Below are 21,922 nucleotides of genomic sequence, written 5' to 3'. Positions count from 1 at the left end.
ATGTTAACTCTCCCACCTACTATATGGTTCTTGTGAGGGTCAAATGACAGACTCCAAAGTAATTTGAAATCTACAAAGCACTTTGCAAATTCAACAAGTCACTTTGTATACCCTTAGAGATATAACTTATCAAAAATTTTAAGCCAACAATAATTAAAGAAAAAACGTTGCTACTGAGAAGCAGCCATAAATTTCTAGTTTACCATCCTTACAGTTTATGATTTAAATGTTTTTATATGTGGATTGGATATGTAAAAGGAAAAGTTGTTTCTACATCAATCATATCTTTCTTTGGGTTAAAAGCATCACAAACCACTTAAATAACTTCACATTTATCTTTTTCTCCTCTTTCTCCCGCACGCTCCATATCCAGTCAATCAAATCAGCGAGTTCTCCTGAGATGTCACTTCATCTGTCTCCCCTCCCTCACAACTACTGGTACTCTCCACATAGTCAGGCCTATTTTAGCTATAAGTGGCTTAGGGAGAAAAAAAATAATTTATTTATAAATTTTTAAATTTCAGAAGTAACTTATAGCTTCAGGCATGTTTGGATTTAGGAGTTTTAAACAATATTGTCCTGACTCTGTTGTCTCCATCAAAGGGTTCTGCTTCCCCGGCTTTCTCTCACAGGTCCTGCACGTACAAAGGCAAAAAAGGCCATTAGCAGCTCTGGCCTTAAATCTACCAGCTGAGAAACCTCAGTGGAAACAATATCTCTTTCCTACTAACTTTCGTAGAAGTCCAGTGCTGACACTCTTTGGGCTGACTAGGGTCCCATATCTTTCTCGGACTCAAGCCCTCTGATAGGAGAGATGGAACACAGTCATGGGCCAGCCTGAGTAGCATGCCTGCCACACCTACCCACCCACCTCCCATTCTTAGACCCCAGAAACTGGGTTTATCCCACCGAAAAACACAAGGACTGACAGTGGCTTTCCACTTCTCAGAAGTGGCTTTCCAAATAATAATAATAAATAATATTAGGAAGAAGGAGAAATAGAGGCTGGTCAAGCAAGGCTTTTGAACATTATACCCTCCTTGCCTAGGTCCTCATAATCTACTATCTCCCTCTAGATTTCATAAAATTGACCTAAGAGTAAGTAGAAGAAACCACATGTACGTGTAAGAGGTATACAAGAGGGGGCTATTTAACCAATGAACAAAAAGAAAAACAAAGTAAAATTTAAAAAGAAAAAAAATCATTTCTTTGAAGGCATGGGAGAGCTTCCAAAGTGATAAGAATCTGAGGTGTCAAGATCCTGGAGAGAAGAGAAATGTAGAAAGGTGAGACAAATTCTGAATGTCACTTATCCTTAACGGCATTTGCCAATTCTAAATATGGGCTGGAATATTAATAATCCTCAGCCCCTGCTAAAAGGCAGATAATCTAAGAGAGCTCTTGATCATTCATAAATCGAGGTAGACAAAAAATTACAGTTTGATGCTGTGAAGGCAGCCAGGATTTATGAGTACAAGCCTGGAAAGAAGAGAGGTGCGAAAAAGTAAGCACAATACTAAGGTCGTTTTCTATAAAGCCATTTTCTGAAGTAAGCTGATTAGAGTGAGAGGCTAGGAAGCCAAGCATACAGCCGTTGAAAATCAAATTAGAGTTTTTAAACATCTTTTAGTGCTGAGAAGACAAAACTGGAGGCCATGACTCACTAAGGGAGAGGAGCAACAGAGAACACTTCATACTCTCATTCGAGACCTTTAGGGGCTATAACACTCCGGGAAACCAATCTTAAGAAGACTGAAACCCAGCATTTCGTCTTCTCGTTTACTTGATTAAAGTGATTTGCCTCCACTATAGCTTCCAACCAGAGGACAGGGCAAACTCTCTCAGGAAAGCCATAACACAATCCACATCATCCCTGGTTTTTTATATTCAGTATCTGGCATTCAGCAAAAATCTACCAGGTATACAAAATATAGCAATAACACAACAAATAGGAACAACACAAAAAAATCGACAATGGGAAAAGACTCACAGATGATGCAGATATTGTCATTAGCAACACAGAATTAAAAGAAGTGCTTAAAATGTTCAGGAAATAGAGGGTAAGATGGGGAGTTTCATCAAAGGAATAGACTTAATAATCATATAGAAATTTGAGAACTGCAAAATAAAGTAACAAAAATTAAGAATTTGATATATGGATTTAATAGCAATTTGGATATAGCAGAATAAAGAGTTAATGGACTACAACATCAACTGGAAATGTAGGCAGATGTAGACAGATTTTAAAATATGTTTTGTGGCCAGGCACAGGGACTCACGTCTGTAATCCCAGCACTTTGGGAGGCTAAGGTAGGCAGATTGCTTGAGCCCAGGAGTTCAAGACAAGCCCAGGAGACAAAGCAAGACCCATTTCTTAACTAAATAATTAGCTGGGTGTGATGGGATGTGCCTGCAGTCCCAGCTACTCAGAGGGCTGAGGCGGGAAGATCGCTTGAGCTCAGGAGTTCTAGATTGCAGGGAGCCGTGGTTGTGCCACTGCACTCCAGACTAGGCAACAGAGTAAGACCCTGTTTCTAAAACACACAAAAATGGAGTTTTTAAAATTATAATTAAAAGTCAATAATGTTCTTTATTGGTGGAAGAAAGGAAAAGTCCAAATGAGTTTTATTCAAACAAAAACAAAATGGGACAAAAAAGAAAGATGATATGAGTGGAAGAAATATTCCTCTAAGCAAGGACCCGTTACCTGGGTCCAGACTGCGGATGGAAAGGTTCTCTACATGACTGTGTTTTCTTTGCAGAAGATGGATTTTTCTGTATGCTGTACTCTTCTATAAGCTGGAAAACCAAAGGAAAATTGATACTTAGATCATACTAAAGCTAATAATTAGGAAAGCTTATGACAATTAAAGGACACTGTTATGCTTTGAAGGGTTGTCCCCTCCGAAACTCATGTTGAAACTTAATCTCCAATGTGGCAGTATTGAGAAATAGGGCCTTTAAGAAGTGATTGGGTCCTAACAGCTCTACCCTTACGAACGTAAGACTCTATTAATGGATTAGTGGGTTCTCATGGGAGTGAGACTGGTGGCTTTATAAGAAGAGAAAGAGAGACTTAAGCTACCACACTCAGCCACCTCACCATGTGATGCCCTGTACCACCTCAGGACTCTGCAGAGTCCCCACCAGCAAGAAGGCCCTCACCAGATATGGCCCCTCGACCTTGGGTTTCTCAGCCTTCATAACTGTAGGAAATAAATTCCTCTCCTTTATAAATTACCCAGTTTCAGGTATTCTGTTATAAGCTACAGAAAACAGAAAAAGACAGACTCTTACTAATGAATCTAAAGAGTATAAGCACTGAAAAGACCTTAGTGTTAAAACTCCTGAAAATTAGGAAGGGGATACATACTGAGAACTGGTTTTTGTGCATAGTGTAAATACGCAACGTGAACTCAGAATCAGATGAAAAATGAGAGTTCAATTATGTAGTCTATTAATTTAGATTCCGAGCAAACCATATGAAAAGATTTCAATGGCCGGGTGTGGTGGCTCACGCCTGTAATCCCAGCACTTTGGGAGGCCGAGGTGAGCGAGATCACCTGAGGTTGGGAGTTCAAGACCAGCCTGACCAACAGGAGAAACCCCGTCTCTACTAAAAATACAAAATTAGCTGGGCATGGTGGCACACGCCTTTAATCCCAGCTACTTGGGAGGCTGAGACAGAAGAATTGCTTGAACTGGGGAGGTGGAGGTTGAGGTGAGCCGAGATGGTGCCATTGCACTCCAGCCTGGGCAACAAGAGCGAAACTCCATCTCAAAATACAAAAAAGAAAAAGAAAAATAGAAAAGAAAACAGAAAAGATTCCAAGTGTAAGCAATTTATTTTTAGAGAATTAAGCATTAGGAGAGTACATAAGTGAAACTGGCCAAGGATAAAAGTTGTATTACAAAGCCAGCTACCATTGTGCACTAACAGTGCCTAATACGTTAGAGCTCTGGAAAATTGTATAAAATATACGGCTACAAATTATCCAACTAGAGGGATAAGAAAGCTGGCATTTTCGTAAACCAACTCCTATCATTTATTGTTTGAGGATTGAATTGAATATGTCAAGTGGAGACAGGGCTAATTCCCTAGAACCTTCAGCCTGGAGTTTGCATGGGCAGACTGGTCCTTTATTTAGTAGAAGGAAACGCTTGGGAAGAGGATACAAATACTGACAGTTGGAAGTCACTGTCTCCTTGGAGCATGCTGAAATAATGAAGTCCAAAGAATATGGGTGAGGTACTGTCCCATATTAAATATGGGCGAGATCATTTGGCAGGCTGATGGCAGTAATGGCCCAACTCTTAACTTCTTCCTGTATCTATGCCCTTTGCCATGTGACTTTGCATTTCCTCTCACTATAGAGGAGTGTACTTCTTTGCGCTTTGATTCTGAGTTTGGCCATCTTACATGCTTTGGCCGACAGGACAAGAGCAGATGCATGCAGAGGCTTGAAAAAATCTTTCACACTAACAGTCTCTTAATCCTCTGACTTTGCTGTGACACATACCTGGACTAACCTACTAACCCTACTAAAGGTAAAACAGAACCAGGTTATCTCAATCATCCCAGATGAGTTATACTAGATCAGCTAATATGCAACCCATTTCCATGCATGTGAGACCAGAAGAACCAAGTTGCTGGCCCACAGACTCATGCACTAAATAAATTTTTATTGTTTCAAGAGGCATTTTGTGTTTTTTATTATGCAGCATTATTATGGCAATAGGTAATTAGTACCTATAAGGAATGTGCTACCGTAGCATAAAACAGACATATGTGGAATTAGCTTTGGATGAGGTAGGTAGCAAACAGAAGCTGGAAAAGTGTCAATGATACTACTAACAAAGCCTGGAAAAATGATGAGGCAACTGTTAGAACAAAGTGAAAAAATGATCACCCATGCTACGTCGGCATGAAACATCTGTTAGAACTGGTCACTTAAGATAACTTGAAGATGCAAAATGTACCTTAAGAATTTTTGGACTTGATCTCCAGGCAGAATGTTGAAAATGTCAGCTGACTCTTACTAGTTGTATGTAAAGTACTACAAGAAAGAAACAAATGTCTACAAAAACACACACACAGTTTACAAGGAGAATATGGGGAATTAAGAGATGCTAGAATTTATTAGAATAGAAACTAAAGTTGTTTCTCATCTTTGCTGTCTCATGCCAGAAAAATATTTTCACATTAAGACTTGGCCTCAAGGTAAAGATAAAAATCAAGGGTGTGGCCATGAGACTTTGAAAGAATTAAGCCAGTGCCTAGAGATGCTCTCAGCTGGAAAGAACTTTCAGGAAAATTTAGGGTATTGTTCCTCAATAGCCAGTACCCAAAAGAGCAGTGGTTAAGTGTAAAAGCAGAACTGTAGTCAGGCTAGGGAGGCTATTATACTATGGATCAGGATCAGGCACTCTCCTTCTCTCCCTGTTTCTCTTCTTCTCTCTTCTTCTTTCTTTCCCTTCCTCTACTTTTTCCTCCCTCTTCCTTTCCCGCTCAGTTTTCCTCCCTCTCAGGTTTATAAACATCCCCAAGGCATGGGCTGGAATCAGACTCAAGTTGGAATCAGAAATTTCATACCTCCTATCCACTTCCACTGCAACCTCTTAAAACCAAATCAAAGCTGTATTGGTAGATTAGCTTTGTCATATTGTTAGTTGGAGGCTTCATTTCTGATTCCTTATGTCCTTTCATGTTAATATAACTCAGTATCTAACAGTTAACAAAGCAACAACAGTAAGGGCGTGCTGCCCAGGCAATATGATTCAAGGGAAGGAGATTGAAATAGTCAAGACTTTCCACTTCAGGGGTGGGAGTTGTTCAAAGAGAACCCTGGAACAATGTCCTTTCAGAAATATATTTGAGAGGCTGAAGAACGGAGGCTGAAAGTTTCATTTGTTTATCACTTTTGACCAGAGAAGTTGTCCGCATGTGTGTAAACAGCAAACAGCTCCAGGTCTTACAGTTGGCCCTCCACACCATACTATTTTCAAATAATGAGTACTTTCATTTTCCAAGAGTAACACCTGGCTTGCAATTACTAGCAACACTGCAGGTCAGAAAAACAGACTGCTTTTCTGAATGCAACTTGAAAAACTCCTTTTTGATTTCTGTAGCCAGAGGAAACACAGCTAATAAGTTTCAAACACTACAGGCTCCAGAGAGCTGTAGTTTTTTTCTTTCTTAGTTGGAAGAGCACATATGAAATAAAAATAAGTATAAAATTCTGCACGAAGAAAGTTACATTTCTAGCCCAGAATTTTTTTAAATCTTAATAATAATAATGATAATGATAATAATGAAAATCTATTTGTCACATTGATTGGCAAAAGAGATAAGGCCATGCCTTCTGACTCTAAGTCAGTGCTCCTTCCACTGCCAGCTCATTTGACTGGATAGATTAGATACTATAAAGATAATTTCTACTTTAAAAGTTTTCAAGTAAGTTTTTTCAATATATATACTTTTTTACTTTAGAAATGGAGTCTCATTCTGTCACCCAGCCTGGAGTTCAGTGGTATGATCATAATTCACTATAACCTTGTACTCCTGGGTTCAAGTGATCCTCCCCCTTAGGCTCCCAAGTATCTAGGAGTACAGACATGTACCATCACACTCAGCTAATTTTTTAATTTATTGTAGAGATGGGGTCTTGCCATGTTGCCCAGCTTTGTCTCAAACTTCTGGCCTCGAGCAATACTCCCATCTTGGCTCCTAAAGCACTGGGATTACAGGCAGAGCCTATAATCTCTATGTAATCTCTTCTGGCCTCAATATTGAGATCCTGCATGTTGTTATTTGGGGGTGAAAAAAAAGCATGTTACAAATAGTATGTCATATGATCACATATTCAGAACACTCTTTTAAAAGTCTAACATAATTGACAATTGAACTAATTATATTCATATTAATTTGAAGACAATTCATCAATTAATTTATCAAAAGCAAGACCTAAATGGAAGGGACAGCTAGTATTCCATGATTCTCTGAAGAATACAGATGAAGGAAAACTACTACTTTTTCACCAAATGTCAGTCAGACTAGTCATTAAAAGAGGCTTCTGAGGAGGAGTCATCAAATAATATCCCAAAATTGAATGAGTGAGAATACAGTCTGACAAATTATTATTGAAAATATTATAAACTAAGTCTCTAAGATAGCCTTATAAGGAACTGAGAAATTCTACAATGCTTGGAATAAACACACTTGGAAAAAACTCCCAATGTACAGGTAAACCCATATCTAAATCTTGCTGGTAAGAAGTGTTGTTTATTAATTTGGGGCAGAAATAATATTCAAAAACTTTAACCCCTTTGACCACATGGTACCACTCAATCAGAATGAATACTTGGTAATGCAATGTAGTAGTGCAAGCCAGTTAAATATCAACCGTGGTTTTAGGTAGCAGTAGTAAACTGAGTTAAGCAATAACCATATTCTACCTGACCCCCACTAAACCCTTAAAATAAGTGCTTAAAAGGGTAAAAGTATATAATCCACAACTGATCATATTGAGAGATGTTCCAGTGTTGAAGCTATAAACCCATAGAACATTTCTGGTCCGAGGGCTAGTTTTGTTTGGCCTGCACGGCATTTGTTTAATGTCAATTAATTGACAATATTTTGTAAACAGTAGACTTCATATAAAATATTTTTACTTCTCTTGAAATATCAGAAGGTCCACGAATAATGGCCCACAACTCCTCATGACAACAAAATAGTTAGCAGCGTTTTTTCTCGTTTTTGTTTTTGTTATTTCAGAAAGGGCATGCTCCCTGTGTTGATGCAGTTGCCCCCCTCCCGGGCTTTGTTCTACACATGGATGTAACCTGCCACACACTGGTAGACACTAAGTTTGGAACGCATGTAATGTTCAACTAGCCAAACAAGGGAAAATAGCATCAAGCTTACCATAAATTTAAGTCACCTTTTGCAAAACTCCTTTACCCCATATGTTTTTTAACCGACTGATTGAACTGTCAGCAAAAGTAGGAAACAGCATCACAGGTAAATAAGCGACTTGGAAAGGAATATAAATACTATGTACAGGCTGTCTATAAAAACCAGGGTAGAGAATATTTTATTATACTAGTAGAATAGTGTTTGCTGTGTCATTTCCTTACAATTTATCACAATGCTCCTACACACAGAGTCTAAACAATGTGCCCCTGAATTACAGTAGAAATTGGATTTCAGATTAACAATTTCTTATCTCCTAACAATTCAGACTTTTAAATTTTGCTAACTAAGACTTTAGCTCGGCTGTAGTTGACCAAAGAATTGGAAACTCAGTTATCAGTTTGCTGTAAATCTTTTTTTGCCTCAGAAACACACTTTTGGGGGACATTAGAAAGAAGACTGATTAAAGACACCTGGTGCTCATCCTCCCCAAAAGAAAGAAGCAAGGCAACAAATAAACAGATAAGATTTGGATGGTGTGTCAAAGGAAGAACACTGGAGTGCAGAGAGGGAGTGGAGATGCACCTGTGGTGATTGAAAGTCCAGGAGGACAGCATGGAGACACTCAGCCTCTGTGGTCCCATCTTCCCTACCCGGATCATATCCAGCCAGAATCAGGAGGGACTTCCTGTTGCAGGGGAAAGATAAGGAGAAGAACCGCATCAGCCACCATTGTGACCACAAACACTTACAGTCCTTGTAAGACAATTTCACAGTCCTTGCAAGCCCAGAGCCCAGTTTGGACAGATACCCAGAATTCTCACAGCTGCATTGCGCTGGATTAGGAGTACAAAGTGTGCACTCCTTATTCCCCACCCATGCTCTGTGAGCCAAGCTGCTGCAGCGTGGCACCATCTCAAGACTAGAGATGACTCTGTAGTATGCCTTGCTCTGGGGTCAGCAGCCACTGCACTGGGACTCCATCTTCATTCCACTAAGCTCACATTGGTGACTGAATGCCACAACCCCAGCAGTGTGAATTCTAGGCCCAGGGATAGCTGTCACTTTGGTCTTGCACAGCAAGGAAGGCAACTCCTACTGTCCTCACTTAGAACCAGAGGAACAGTCCTGCCCAGGGTGAACTCACCCTCGAGCCAGCCAAACTGGTGAATACCCTTCCCCAAGCGGGAGAAGCCCTCACCCACGTCCTGAGAAACAGCCACACAGTGCCCCACCCACTACAGACAAGCCCCAGTCCCGCCCAACAGCTTTGTATCCACAGTCAGAGCCTGAGAAACAGACCGGTGTGCTGCCCCTGACAGACATGCTCCTTGGCTGTCTGAACAGCTCTGCGCTCACATGCCAGGACTGAGAAATAGTCTGCAGGCCACCCCTGGTGGGAAAGCCCTCGAGTCAGCCAATTATCCCTGTGCCCATATCCCAGGCTGAGAAGCAGCCCTCCAAGCAGTATCTGGTGGGAAGATACTTCCCAAAGGAAGCAAAAGACCTCTAAAATGAAAACTACAAAACACTTATGAAAGAAATTGAGGAGGATACAAACAAGTGAGAAAATATCTCATGCACATGGATTAGAAGAATCAATATTGGTAAAATGGCCATACATGTTCAATGCAATCCCCATCGAAATACCAAGGACATTCTTCACAAAAATAGGGAAAAAAATCCTAAAATTTGTATGGAACCACAGAAGGCCTTGAATAGCCAAAGTAATCCTAAACAAAGAGAACAAAGCTGAAGATATCACACTACCAGACTTCAAAATATACGACAATGCGGTAGTAACCCAAACAGCATGATACTGGCATAAAAACAGACACAAAGGCCAGTGGAACAGAATAGAGAACCTATAAATTAATTCACATATCAATAGCCAACTGACTTTTGACAAAGGCACCAAGAACATCTACTGAGGAAAGGACAATCTTTTCAATAAATGGAGCTGTAAAAACTGAGTATCTATATGCAGAAGAATGGAACTAAACTCTCACCTCTTACCCTTTATAAAAATCTAATTATAATGGTTTAAAGACCTAAAACTCAGATATGGAACTAGAAGAAAACATAAGGGAAACACTTCCAGACATTGGTCTTAGAAAACATTTTATGAATAAGACTTCAAAAGGAGTCAAGAAAAGCAAAAATAAATAAATAACATCATATCAAACTAAAATGCTTCTGCACAGCAAACAAAACAACAGTGAAAAGACAACCTACAGAATGGTAGAAAATATTTGCAAACCATTCATCTGACAGGGGATTTATATGCACAATATACAAGGAATTCAAGCATCTTAGCGACATGAAAACAAACTGATTTTAAAATGGGTAAATGATCTGAACAGACCTTCCTCAAAAGAAGGCATACAACTGGACAACAAATATATGAAAAAATGCTCAACATTACTAATCATCAAAGAAATGCAAATCAAAACCACGACGAAGTATCATCTTGCCCCTGTTAGAATGGCTATCACCAAAAAGACAAAAAATAGCAAATGCTGGTGAGGATGCAGAGAAAAGGGAACTGTTATACACTTGGTGGGAATGTAAACTAGTACAGCCACTATGGAGAACATTAAGGAGGTTCCTTAAAAAACTACAACTAGGACTACACGTGATCCAGTAATCCCACTACCAGGTATTGACCCAAAGGAAAAGAGATCAGTACGTTGAAAAGACATCTACAACCTCAAGTTTATTGGAGCACTATTTACGATAGCCAAGATATGGAATCAGTCTAAGTGTCCATCAAGAGAAGAATGGATAAAGAAATGCAGTATAGATACACAATGGAATACTATTCAACCATTAAAAAAAATGAAATCCTAGGCTGGGTGCGGTGGCTCACACCTGTAATCCCAGCACTTTGGGAGGCCAAGGTGGGTGGATCACCTGAGGTCAGGAGTTCAAGACCAGCCTGGCCAACATGGTGAAACCCTGTCTCCACTAAAAATACAAAAATTAGCCAGGTTTTGTGGTGCGCACCTATAATCCCAGCTATTCGGGAGGCTGAGGCAGGAGAATTGCTTGAACCGGGGAGGTGGGGGTTACAGTGAGCCAAGATTGTGCTACTGCACTCCAATCTGGGTCACAAAGTGAGACTCTGTCTCAAAAAACAACACACAAAAAAAACAATGAAATCCTGTCATTCATGCCAATGTGGATGAAATCAGAGGACATCCTGTGACATGAAATACACCAGGAGCAGAAAGCTAAATACCAAATGCTCCCACTCATATGTAGCAGGTAACAAAAAGTTGATCTCATACAAGTAAAACAGAAAATACTTGAGGCTATGAAGGGTTGGGGGAAAAATGACATTGGGAGAGATTTGTTAAAGGACACAATGTTACAACTCAACAGGAGAAATAAGTTCTAGTATTCTATACCACAGTATGATGACCAGAGTTAACAATAACATAATATATAGTTTCAAATAGCCACAAGGATATTCAATGTTCTCAAAACAAAGAAATGATAAACGTTTGAGATGATGGACAGGCTAACTACCCTGACCTGATCACTATGCATTATATGTATGGCAACATCGCTATGTACTCCATAAATATCTACAATTATAATGTGTCAATTTAAAAAAAATTAAAAATAATAATAATAAAGGGATTCATACCAGAAAAAAAACAAACCGGAACAAAAGAAAAACATTTGTAAAATCTTCATACTATAATTCATTGTCACTAGACAATGAGCATATAAAGCATTGCCAATTGCAAGTGCTTATTAAGTTGATTAATATTGATCAAAGAAGTACAGAAGAGGGATGCAAAGCCCGGCCAATACCTAGTCATGTCAAATAAAATTCATTTTCTTTTTCCAATAGAATCACTAGATCAGTAGATCAGGGGAACATGGCCACATAGTGTATCTATGAATAATAGATCCTGGCATAAGCTTTCTTATCATATTCTTGTAGAGCAGATGGAGGAATACAGGCTAAATGAAATCACAGTTTGAAAGATTTTATCTTTATCTTAAAACTGGCTCTTTATTCAGGATTTTCTTTCTTAGTTCATGGCACCGTCTTTCATAGCCCAATATCTAAGCTAGAAACTTTGGTGTCATTATGATTCTTCTTCCTCCATCACCAGCCACATTCAATCCTCTACTATTTCTAAAATCCAATCTCTTTTCTCCATGCCCATTGTTCCTGCTCTGATCCAAGTCCTCCTACTGAAACAGCTTTTGACTTGTTTTTGGCCTCCAAAATATCCTCTTTTACTCCATCCCCATAAGTCCACAAAGATTATTTAAAATAAAAGTCTCTCAATGGCACTACTCTGCAAAAAACCCATCAATGGTTCCTCATCCACAGTCCTTCCTGATCTTAGGTTGTCATCATAAAATTCAAGATCTAGCATGTAGGCACTGGAGGTGCCACTTTGTTCCACACCAACATCTTGGCAAATGACAAATAAACCAGAATTGCAAAGAACCATATAACCCTTTCATATAAATCTGGAGACATTCTGTGTGAAAGTTAAAAGTCTCAGATGCACAGAGAAATCTGGAATTAATGGTAGGACTTTAGTTAGATTTGCTCTGCAAGGACCCAAGAAATGGAGCTAGAATACATATATGCTAGAGAATCAACTTTTGACTATTACAATTCAAAAAATTTAATACTCAGAATTAAATAAGACTATGCAGAGATGAATTTCCCATCACTAAAGATATTCAAAATAGACTGGATGGCTGGGCATGGTGGCTCATGCCTGTAGTCCTAAAATTTTGAGAGGCTGAAGTGAGTGGATCACTTGAGGTCAGGAATTCAAGACTAGCCTGGCGAACATAGTGAAATTCCGTCTCTACTAAAAATTTAAAAAAAAAAAAAAAAAACTGGGCGTCGTGGCATGCACCTGTAATACCAGCTACTCAGGAGGCTGAGGCAGAAGAATCACCAGAACCTGGGAGGCGGAGGTTGCAGTGAGCTGAGATCGCACCACTGCACTCCAGCCTGGGAGACAGAGAGAGAATCTATCTCAAAACAAACAAACAAACGCCATAAACTGGACAATTTGTCTGATCAGAGTACTATAGAAACTGTTCAAGTCTCTAATAATTCAATTATATGAAATCTAAAGTCCTTCCAATCCTCATACACTATGATTATGATTAATTTTCTAAAATTAAAAATACTCAATACCACTAATTTTCTTTTTATAAGATTTAATACATCAAAATACTGGTAACTGGTGACTTATTTATAATAACATAATTTCTGTTTCACACCTTTTATCCAACCACATCCACCTCCCAATTACCCAAGCCATCAGTTCTGACTACTTTTTTTTTTTTTTTTTTTTTTTTTTTTTGAGATGGAGTCTGACTCTGTTGCCAAGGCTGGAGTGCAGTGGTGTGATCTCGGCTCACTGCAAGCTCCGCCTCCCAGGTTCACGCCATTCTCCTGCCTCAGCCTCCCGAGTAGCTGGAACTACAGGTGCCCGCCACCACGCCAGGCTAATTTTTTGTATTTTTAGTAGAGACGGGGTTTCGCCTTGTTAGCCAGGATGATCTCCATCTCCTGACTTCCTGATCCGCCCACCTTGGCCTCCCAAAGTGTTGGGATTACAGGTGTAAGCCACCGCGCCCGGCCAGTTCTTACTGTCTTAACTAGAGCAAACAAGAACCCCCTGGTTACAAAAAAAAAAAAAAAAACCTCAATAAAACAACCACTGCCCACATCATTTTCTCATATGAGTCAGTGGGCAACCCTGACACTCAGAAAATGCCAATATAAAGGCATTTATCACTCAAAGTCCTTCAAAGATACCCTTTCACCCTAACTATGCAATAATATTTTTTAGTAGGTTCTAATTTTAAACTCAAGTCTAAAGTCTCTGATGAAATAAAGAATACCTATGCAGATTCACTTACCTCTACCACCCAGACTTCAGGACAACCAGGGCCAGGAGAAAGGAGGAAAACGACATGTGGAAAAAATGAATTCAAAAAGAATACTGCAAAGTAACTTATGTGGCATTAATTCCATTATTTTGAATGATCAGTTTTGTTATTTTTATAGTATGAAACAAGTTTCCAGGACTAGAACTCTCTTCCAGGAATGAATTAGGTAATAAGTCGCTCATATTTCTCCCCAGAGGGAAAAGTGGGAAAGGGAAAATAAACACAACATAAACATGGCAATGGTGGATGGCCATATCATTTTTCTGCTGCTACTCAAGCCTCTTCCTCTTTCCAAGTGCAGACGGACTAAATGTATATAAAGATTTATCAAACTTTTCAACATTCTGGCTACCACATAGAAAAGATGTTACCAAGCACCATCTTGAAATTCGTAAGTGTGAGGTTGGGAGTCTGATTCTTCTCTTGAAGATCCTCCAAGCATCTAAAGGAAGAAGGTCTGTGGCCAAGTCTCTGTCAAGTTGAGGTTTCTGAAGCCCATGGGATGATTACAAGATGATAACCAGCCTGCATGCCGAAGATAAACCACTCTGGTGCTCTCTGTGGTACACATGCTATACCATGCCAGCTTCTGTACTGATATGGCAACTCCATCAGAGGAAAAATTTCAGAAGCAGAAGTGCAGGAGGATGGAGGGATCTGGGAAGCATGCAGCAAAAGAGCCACTGTAATAGAATGGTGAGCCTTCTAGGGGCTTCACTTGAGAAATTCCTTCTAGGGACTTCACTTCAGAAATTCAGATCTCTAAAGAAGAAAGCCTCTTCCCAGTATTTCTGGGGGTGAAATATCAATAAATCACCTTCAATGTCTTTTCTAAAACACCTAGCAATGTGTGAACTCCAATGGAATGTTGACATTAGGTAATATCAGAAAGGAAAGTTCACTAATGGTCACATAGCATGAAGAAATGCAGCCACTAATCTGTTCTCCACTCTCTTAGTTCTCTTAATCATTCTCCCTGGAATCTTCAAATCATAATAACTCTCATTTGCACCTCTTCTGAAAATGGCTAAGTATGTTTTGAAATTGTATGGTTCATTTTGTGGTCATTCTAACAGCAATTACAATATTCTGTAGTTAACACAGCATAATGATCACTGAAACTCTATAATAATTATGCCAGCCAGTTATAAGTGAATCACTCTGGTAGAAGTCCTGAAATATAATACCACCAAATAACCTTTCTTGGCCACCCACACAAGACAGCTTTCCCTCTCAGAGCAGAAGGTAAGTTAAGTATCTCTCGCAGGGCCTCTGGAAGAGACTGCACATAGCAATCTGAAAGAATATCTTTTGATTGTATCATTTGTTTTCAATATTGAGAACCTGAAGAAGTTGTAAAATATCAGTCTCCAAACCACATTTTTCCCTGTGTTGGATTATATCTACTGTCCTGCAGGGATTTCTTTTTGCTAATGAATCATTTTAAACAACTATTCTCCTTGCAGCTCAGAGCTGGCTGCTGCGGTGCTTTCAAGTCATCTATTGTTTCATTGTAGGTGGGCTCTTATGATTATTTACAACTGAATGGTATTTAAAATTTAATATGTTTTGAATAGAGTTTATACCCACACAGGATTTGAACATTTTAATTTCTGCCTTGTTCCTCTTGACCGCATTAGGTATCCTGAATAGATGCAGGAGAAGGAAGAGGGAGAAAGCAGAAGTAGAAGTAGAAGCCGTAGTTCTTGGGAGCCAAACAAGCCATGGTAGAAAGAGCATCTGTCTTTAACTCTCTGCCAGAGCAAGTTGCCTGACATAATCACTCTTGCTCTCATTTTCTGCCTTATGACTGTATTCCATAGTTTCTGTTCTCTCTAGGAAAAACTGCACACAAAAATTCCACCAAGCTTTGCATACTTTTGATGTCCATGGACTTTTATAAGCTGTAGTTCTGTGATTAAAGGCACCACTAAAAGTTTTCTTTCAGAAACTCCTTCAGTCCCACCAAGGACAGGGACTGCATTTGTTTCATTTTTTACTGTCTTCCACTTCTTATTTAACTGTAGACATGAATATTTCCAACATTAAAATTTCTATTCAATATTCAACATACTTTTTAACTTTAATTTCTACTATTTGTTATTCTATTCAAGTGGAATGGGAATCCAGTGGCCAAAAAATAATAATAAAATAGCATTTAAAATTTTTAAATTAAAAGTCAGAAAAAGAAAGTATTAACAATTAACATTGTATTAGTTTGTTCTCACACTGCCATGAAGAAATACCCTAGACTAGGTAATTTATAAAGAAAAGAGGTTTAATTAACTCACAGTTCTGCATGGCTGGGGAGGCCTCAGGAAACTTACAATCATGGCAGAAGGCATCTCTTCACAGGGTGGCAAGAGAGAAAATGAGAGTCAGCAGGGGAAATGCCAGACACATAAAACCATCAGATATCATGAGAACTCACTCACCATCATAAGAACAGCATGGGGGACACCGCCCCCATGATTCAATTACCTGCCACCTAGTCCCTCCTGTGACATGTAGGGATTATGGGAACTACAATTCAAGATGAAATTTGAGTGAGGACAAAGGCAAACCACATCATTACATTCCTGGCCCTTCCCAAATTTCATGTCCTCACATTTCAAAACACAATCATGCCCTTCCAACTGTCCCCCAAAGTCTTAACTCATTCTAGCATTAACCCAAAAGTCCAAGTCCAAAGGCTCATCTGAGAAAAGGCCAGTTTCTTCCACCTATGAGCCTGTAAAATCAAAAGTAAGTTAGTTACTTCCTAGATACAATTAGGGTGAATACACCTGTACCAAATGGGAAAAAATGTGGCTAAAACGAAGGGGCTACAGGCCCATGCAAGTCTGAAATCCAGCAGGGCAGTCATTAAATATTGAAGTTCCAAAATGATCTATTTTGACTCCATGTCCCACATTCAGGTCGTGCTGTTGCAAGAGGTGGGCTCCCGTGGCCTTGGGAAGCTCCACACCTGTGGCTTTGCAGGAAACATCCCCCAACCTGGCTTCTTTCACAGGCTGGCATTGAGTGTCTGCGATTTTTCCAGGTACACAGTGCAAGCTGTCAGTGTGGATCTACTATTCTGGGGTCTGGAGGACGGTGGCCCACTTCTTACAGCTCCACTAGGCAGTGCCCCAGCGGGAACTCTGTGTGGGGGCACCCACCACATATTTCCCTTCTACACTGCCCTACCAGAGGTTCTCCATGAGGCCTCTGCCCCTGCAGCAAACTTCTGCCTGGACAATCAGGCATTTCCACACATCCTCTGAAATTTAGGCAGAGGTTCCCAAACCCCAATCAATTCTTGACTTCTGTGCACCCACAGGCTCAACACCACGTGGAAGTTGCCAAGACTTATGGCTTGCACCCTCTGAAGCAATAACCCGAACTCTACCTTGGCCCCTTTTAGCCACAGCTGGAGCTGGAGTGGCTGGGATGCAGGGTACCATGACCTGAGGCTGCACAGAGCAGGGGAGCCCTGGGCCCAGACCATGAAACCATTTTTCTCTTCTAGGTCTCTGGGCCTGTGATAGGAGGGGCTGCTGTGAAAGTCTCTGACATGCCCTGGAGACATTTTCCCCATTGTCTTGGTGATTAACATTTGGCTCCTCATTACTTATGCCAATTTCTGTAGCCAGCTTGAATTTCTCTCCAGAAAATGGGTTTTTCTTTTCTATCGCATTGTCAGGTTGCAAATTTTTCAAACTTTTATGCTCTGCTTCCTCTTGAATGCTTTGCCACTTAGAAATTTTTTCTGCCAGATGTTCTAAATCATCTCTCTCAAGTTCAAAGATACACAGATCTCAAGCAGAGGCACAGTGCTACAAGTCTCTTTGCTAAAGCATAACAAGAGTCACCTTCGCTCCAGTTCCCCACGAGTTCCTCATCTCCTTCTGAGACCATCTCAGCCTGGACTTCATTGTCTAAATCACTATCAGCATTTTAGTCAAAGCCATTCAACAAGTCTCTAGGAAGTTCCAAACTTTCCCACACCTTCCTGTCTTCTGGGCCCTCCAATCTCTAGAAATTTCCAAACTTTCTGACATTTTCTTGTCTTCTCCTGAGTCCTGCAAACTGTTCCAACCTCTGCCTGTTACCCAGTTCCAAATTTGCATCCACATTTTGGGGTATCCTTAGAGTAGCACCCCACTCATGGTACCAATTTACTGTATTAGTCTGTTCTCATGCTGCTATGAAGAAATATCCAAGACTGAGTAATATATTTAAAAAGGGGTTTAATTGACTCACAACTGTGAGTCACGACTGTGGCTGGGGAGGCCTCAGGAAACTTACAGTCATGGCAGAAGGCACCTATTCACAGGACAGCAAGAGAGAGAATGAAAGCCAGCAGGGGTAATGCCAGATGCTTATAAAACCATCAGCTCTCATGATAACTCACTCACCATCACAAGAACAACACAGGGAAAACCGCCCCCATGATTCAATTACCTCCCTCTGTGTCCCTCCCATGACACATGTGGATTATGAGAACTATAATTCAAGATGAGATTGGGGTGGGGACATAGCCAAACTATATCAAACATCAAGTAATATTTCTTAAGCATCTCTTTGTGCCAGGAATTCTTAAAACGGTGTGTATGCGCAAATGCCTGTATCACTAACAAGAAGTCACAAGAGCAACAAAAGCAAGAAATTGGCCAGTGAGTGAAATAGTGAGAAGTGGTGGTTGCCTGTTTGGTCTCATGCACTGAAATTTTTAAGAACTACACTGGGTCCTCTCTCATCTGCATGGTATGTATCTGTCCTAGACAGAGTCTACACCATTAGAAAGCTGGCTTCTGAATTTTGAGAACTCTGACACAACTGTGATTCAATAACATTTTTCTTTGAGATGAAGTTTCACTCTTGTTGCACAGGCTGGTGTGCAATGGTGTGATCTCCGCTCACTGCAACCTCTGCCTCCTGGGTTCAAGTGATTCTCCTGCCTCAGCCTCCCAAGTAGCTGGGATTACAGGTGCCCACCACCACGCTGAGCTAATTTTTTATATTTTAAGTAGAGACAGGGTATCACCATGTTGGCCAGGCTGGTCTCGAACTCCTGACTTTCAGGTGACCCACCCTCCTCAGCCTCCCAAAGTGCTTGGATTACAGATGTGAGCCACTGTGCCCAGCCAACTCAATAACATTTTAAAAATTCAACCTGTTTCTTTTCCTCTCCCCTCCTAAATCAAGCAGGTACTCAATCATGCATTTCTTGCCTCTTGCCTCTTGCTTCTGATTAGTAACCATAAGGAAAAAAAAAAAAAAAGCAGAACTAAGTTTCCTGGGCCTGGGAATCCTGAATACACCAGTTCCAGAGAAGGAAGAGAATGTGGTGTCAACAAAATATTTGTAAGAAGCAAGGAGACAACTAAAAGCCCCACCACAAGGATTCTCCAAACCTGCAGGAAATGAGAAGGTGAGTAGCTGCTGTGTGCTTTCTGTGAAGTGCAAACAAGGAAGTGGCAAGATCCAAGGAGGAGAAGTGGCTCTGTGTGCAGCTCAGAAATTGAGACCACACCATGGTGTCACAAAGCCACCGGACCTCCAGGGCTGTGCTAAAATACAGAATGAGTGTCTTACTGCTAACCTGTGTGGCTAAGTGAATCAATCACCAGATGCCATGTCCTGAATTTTTAGCACTGGGCAAATTTTTATGTCATAGTCATGACATAAATTCCAGGGAGATAGCAGAGCTCTTTTAAAGACAGTTTCCTCCCTTTCTGAAGGCGCAGGGGCTCAAAGTCCTCCCTTTTTGAAGGCACAGGGGTTCAAAGTAAGGCAGGATGATTTACAGAAACATAAAGAGAGGAAGTTCTTCCTCCCCACCTGTAGTGTTCCCGTTGACCAGGGAAGACCGGGATTCATGTTTTCATTTTAATTGGCACATGTAAGGGTACACCATAGTTCCTGAGTTTTAAGAGCTACTTTTCTCCCCATCTGCAAACTCATTCCAGCAGCTAATGTTTCTTCCCACCTCAGCAAATAATGGAGGCAATTCTTTATTTCTTAGCTATTTGATCATTAAGTTTTTTTGTTTTGTTTTTGTTTTTGTTTCGAGACGGAGTCTCGCTGTGTCACCCAGGCTGGAGTACAGTGGCGCGATCTTGGCTCACTGCAACCTTTGTCTCCCTGGTTCAAGCAATTCCCCTGCCTCAGCCTCCTGAGTAGCTATTACATGTGCATGCCACTACGCCTAATTTTTTTGTATTTTTAGTAGAGACGGGGTTTCACCACGTTGGTCAGACTGGTCTCAAACTCCTAACCTCAGGCGATCTGCCTGCCTCAGTCTCCCAAAATGAGGGGATTATAGGTGTGAGCCACTGCGCCTGGCCGATCATTAAGATTTAATAGCTAATGGCACCTATTGTAATTGGGATTTGCAAACACTTAACCTGTTTTAATGAGACCTTTTGGATCCCAGTTCTCTTCTTGGCTGCAGGATCTTTATTCTTTCTTAGGATGCAGTTCCTGCTAAACACACAGCAAACTTCCTTATATTCTTCTCTAATTTATACTCTTCACACTCCTACACCACTCACAAATCACAAAGAGAACTATCTCTGCAACCTTGAATAGGTGAGGAAAAATGTCTTCCACAGGAGCTTCTTTGTAGACATTTTTGTGCAGCAATCAGATATTAAATCTTGTTTGTGACTCAGCCACCTGAGTGATTGGCTACTACACAAAGCAAATTCATCTCACTCTTTTTCCACTGTTTGAGAGCAATGATGGGTCAATACCTACTGCACAGTTTCACAGTATGGATTCGATCGATGTCTCTGTTTTTTTCCCTCTCTCTCTTACAAAGGGACCTGAATCTTCCCTTTATCAATATTGAGCAAATGCCGATGGCAAGGAATTTTATTTCAAACAACCGAAAATCCATTTTAGTTTTTTTCCCACTTGCAGATTCAGATCACTGTCTTTTGCATGTGTTGTCCCCTTTGTGATGGCATTTTCTAAACAGAAAGTAATCTACTTGCCTGACACGTGGTATGTGTTCAATAAATTTTAATTAATAATAATAGCCCTTGTTGTTGCTACAGTAATAAAAAGTAAAAGTGAGCATAGAGGGGTTGATCCCAGGGCTGGGTCAGGAATGCAGTTCCTCCGTGCGACCAGAGGACAGGACAAGGAGGTGTAGATGTTGTAGAAGGAAATGATAGGCTGGGAGCGGTGACTCACACCTGTAACCCTAGCACTTTGGGAGATGAAGGCAGGAGGGTCACTTGAGTCCAGGAGTTGGAGACAAGCCTAGGCAACAAACTGAGACCTTGTCTCAATAAATAAAGAAGTAAACAAACAAATCAATCAATCAATCAATCAATAAACAAAATTAGCCAGCCGTGGTGGAGCACATCTGTAGTCCCAGCTACTCAGGAGCTAGACGTAGATGGATTGCTTGAGCCTGGATGGTTGAGGCTGCAGTGAGCCATGATCATGCCACTGCTCTCCAACCTGGGCAACAGAGTGAGCCCCTGAAAAAGAAGAAAGAAAGAAAAAGAAAGAAAAGAGAGAGAGAGGAAAGAAAGAAGGAAAGAAAGAAAGAAAGAAAGAAAGAGAGGAAGGAGAAGAAGGAAGGAAGGAAGGAAGGAAGGAAAGGGAAGGGAAGGAAGGAAGGAAGGAAGAGGGAAATTAGTTAGAAAAAAAATCTTGTTCCCGACTGCTTCAGAAATTTAAAAAAAAGGAAATGGTAAAGTAAGAAAAGGGAAAGCAGGAAAAAGAAAAGGTGGAAAATCAGAAGGTGAAGAAAAAAGAGCCAGGCATATAAGAAGAGTGGCACCAATGAAGAGAACTTGAGGGGAGTAAAAATCCCCTGTATACAGAGAAATAAATAAGAAGAGAGAAATCCAAAGAGAAGAAGAGGGAAGGATGAAATGAAATAAGAAACAGAGGAGAGAAGGGGCCTCAGGAAGCTTGGAATGGCTTTAGTTGGCTTGTGAATTTCAGAGGAAACTAATATCTATTATTTTTCCCCTTTGAAATTCTAATCTGATAATTAACCATTATTAACAATTTTTATTTTTGTAGTCCTAAATAAGTTCACACTGAAGGGGGTAATAA

This window comes from Pan troglodytes, chromosome 3, assembly GCF_028858775.2.
Source record: "Pan troglodytes isolate AG18354 chromosome 3, NHGRI_mPanTro3-v2.0_pri, whole genome shotgun sequence".
NCBI classification, from domain to species: Eukaryota; Metazoa; Chordata; class Mammalia; order Primates; family Hominidae; genus Pan; species Pan troglodytes.
The sequence above is the reverse complement of the archived record's forward strand: the minus strand, read 5'-3'. Positions refer to the sequence as shown.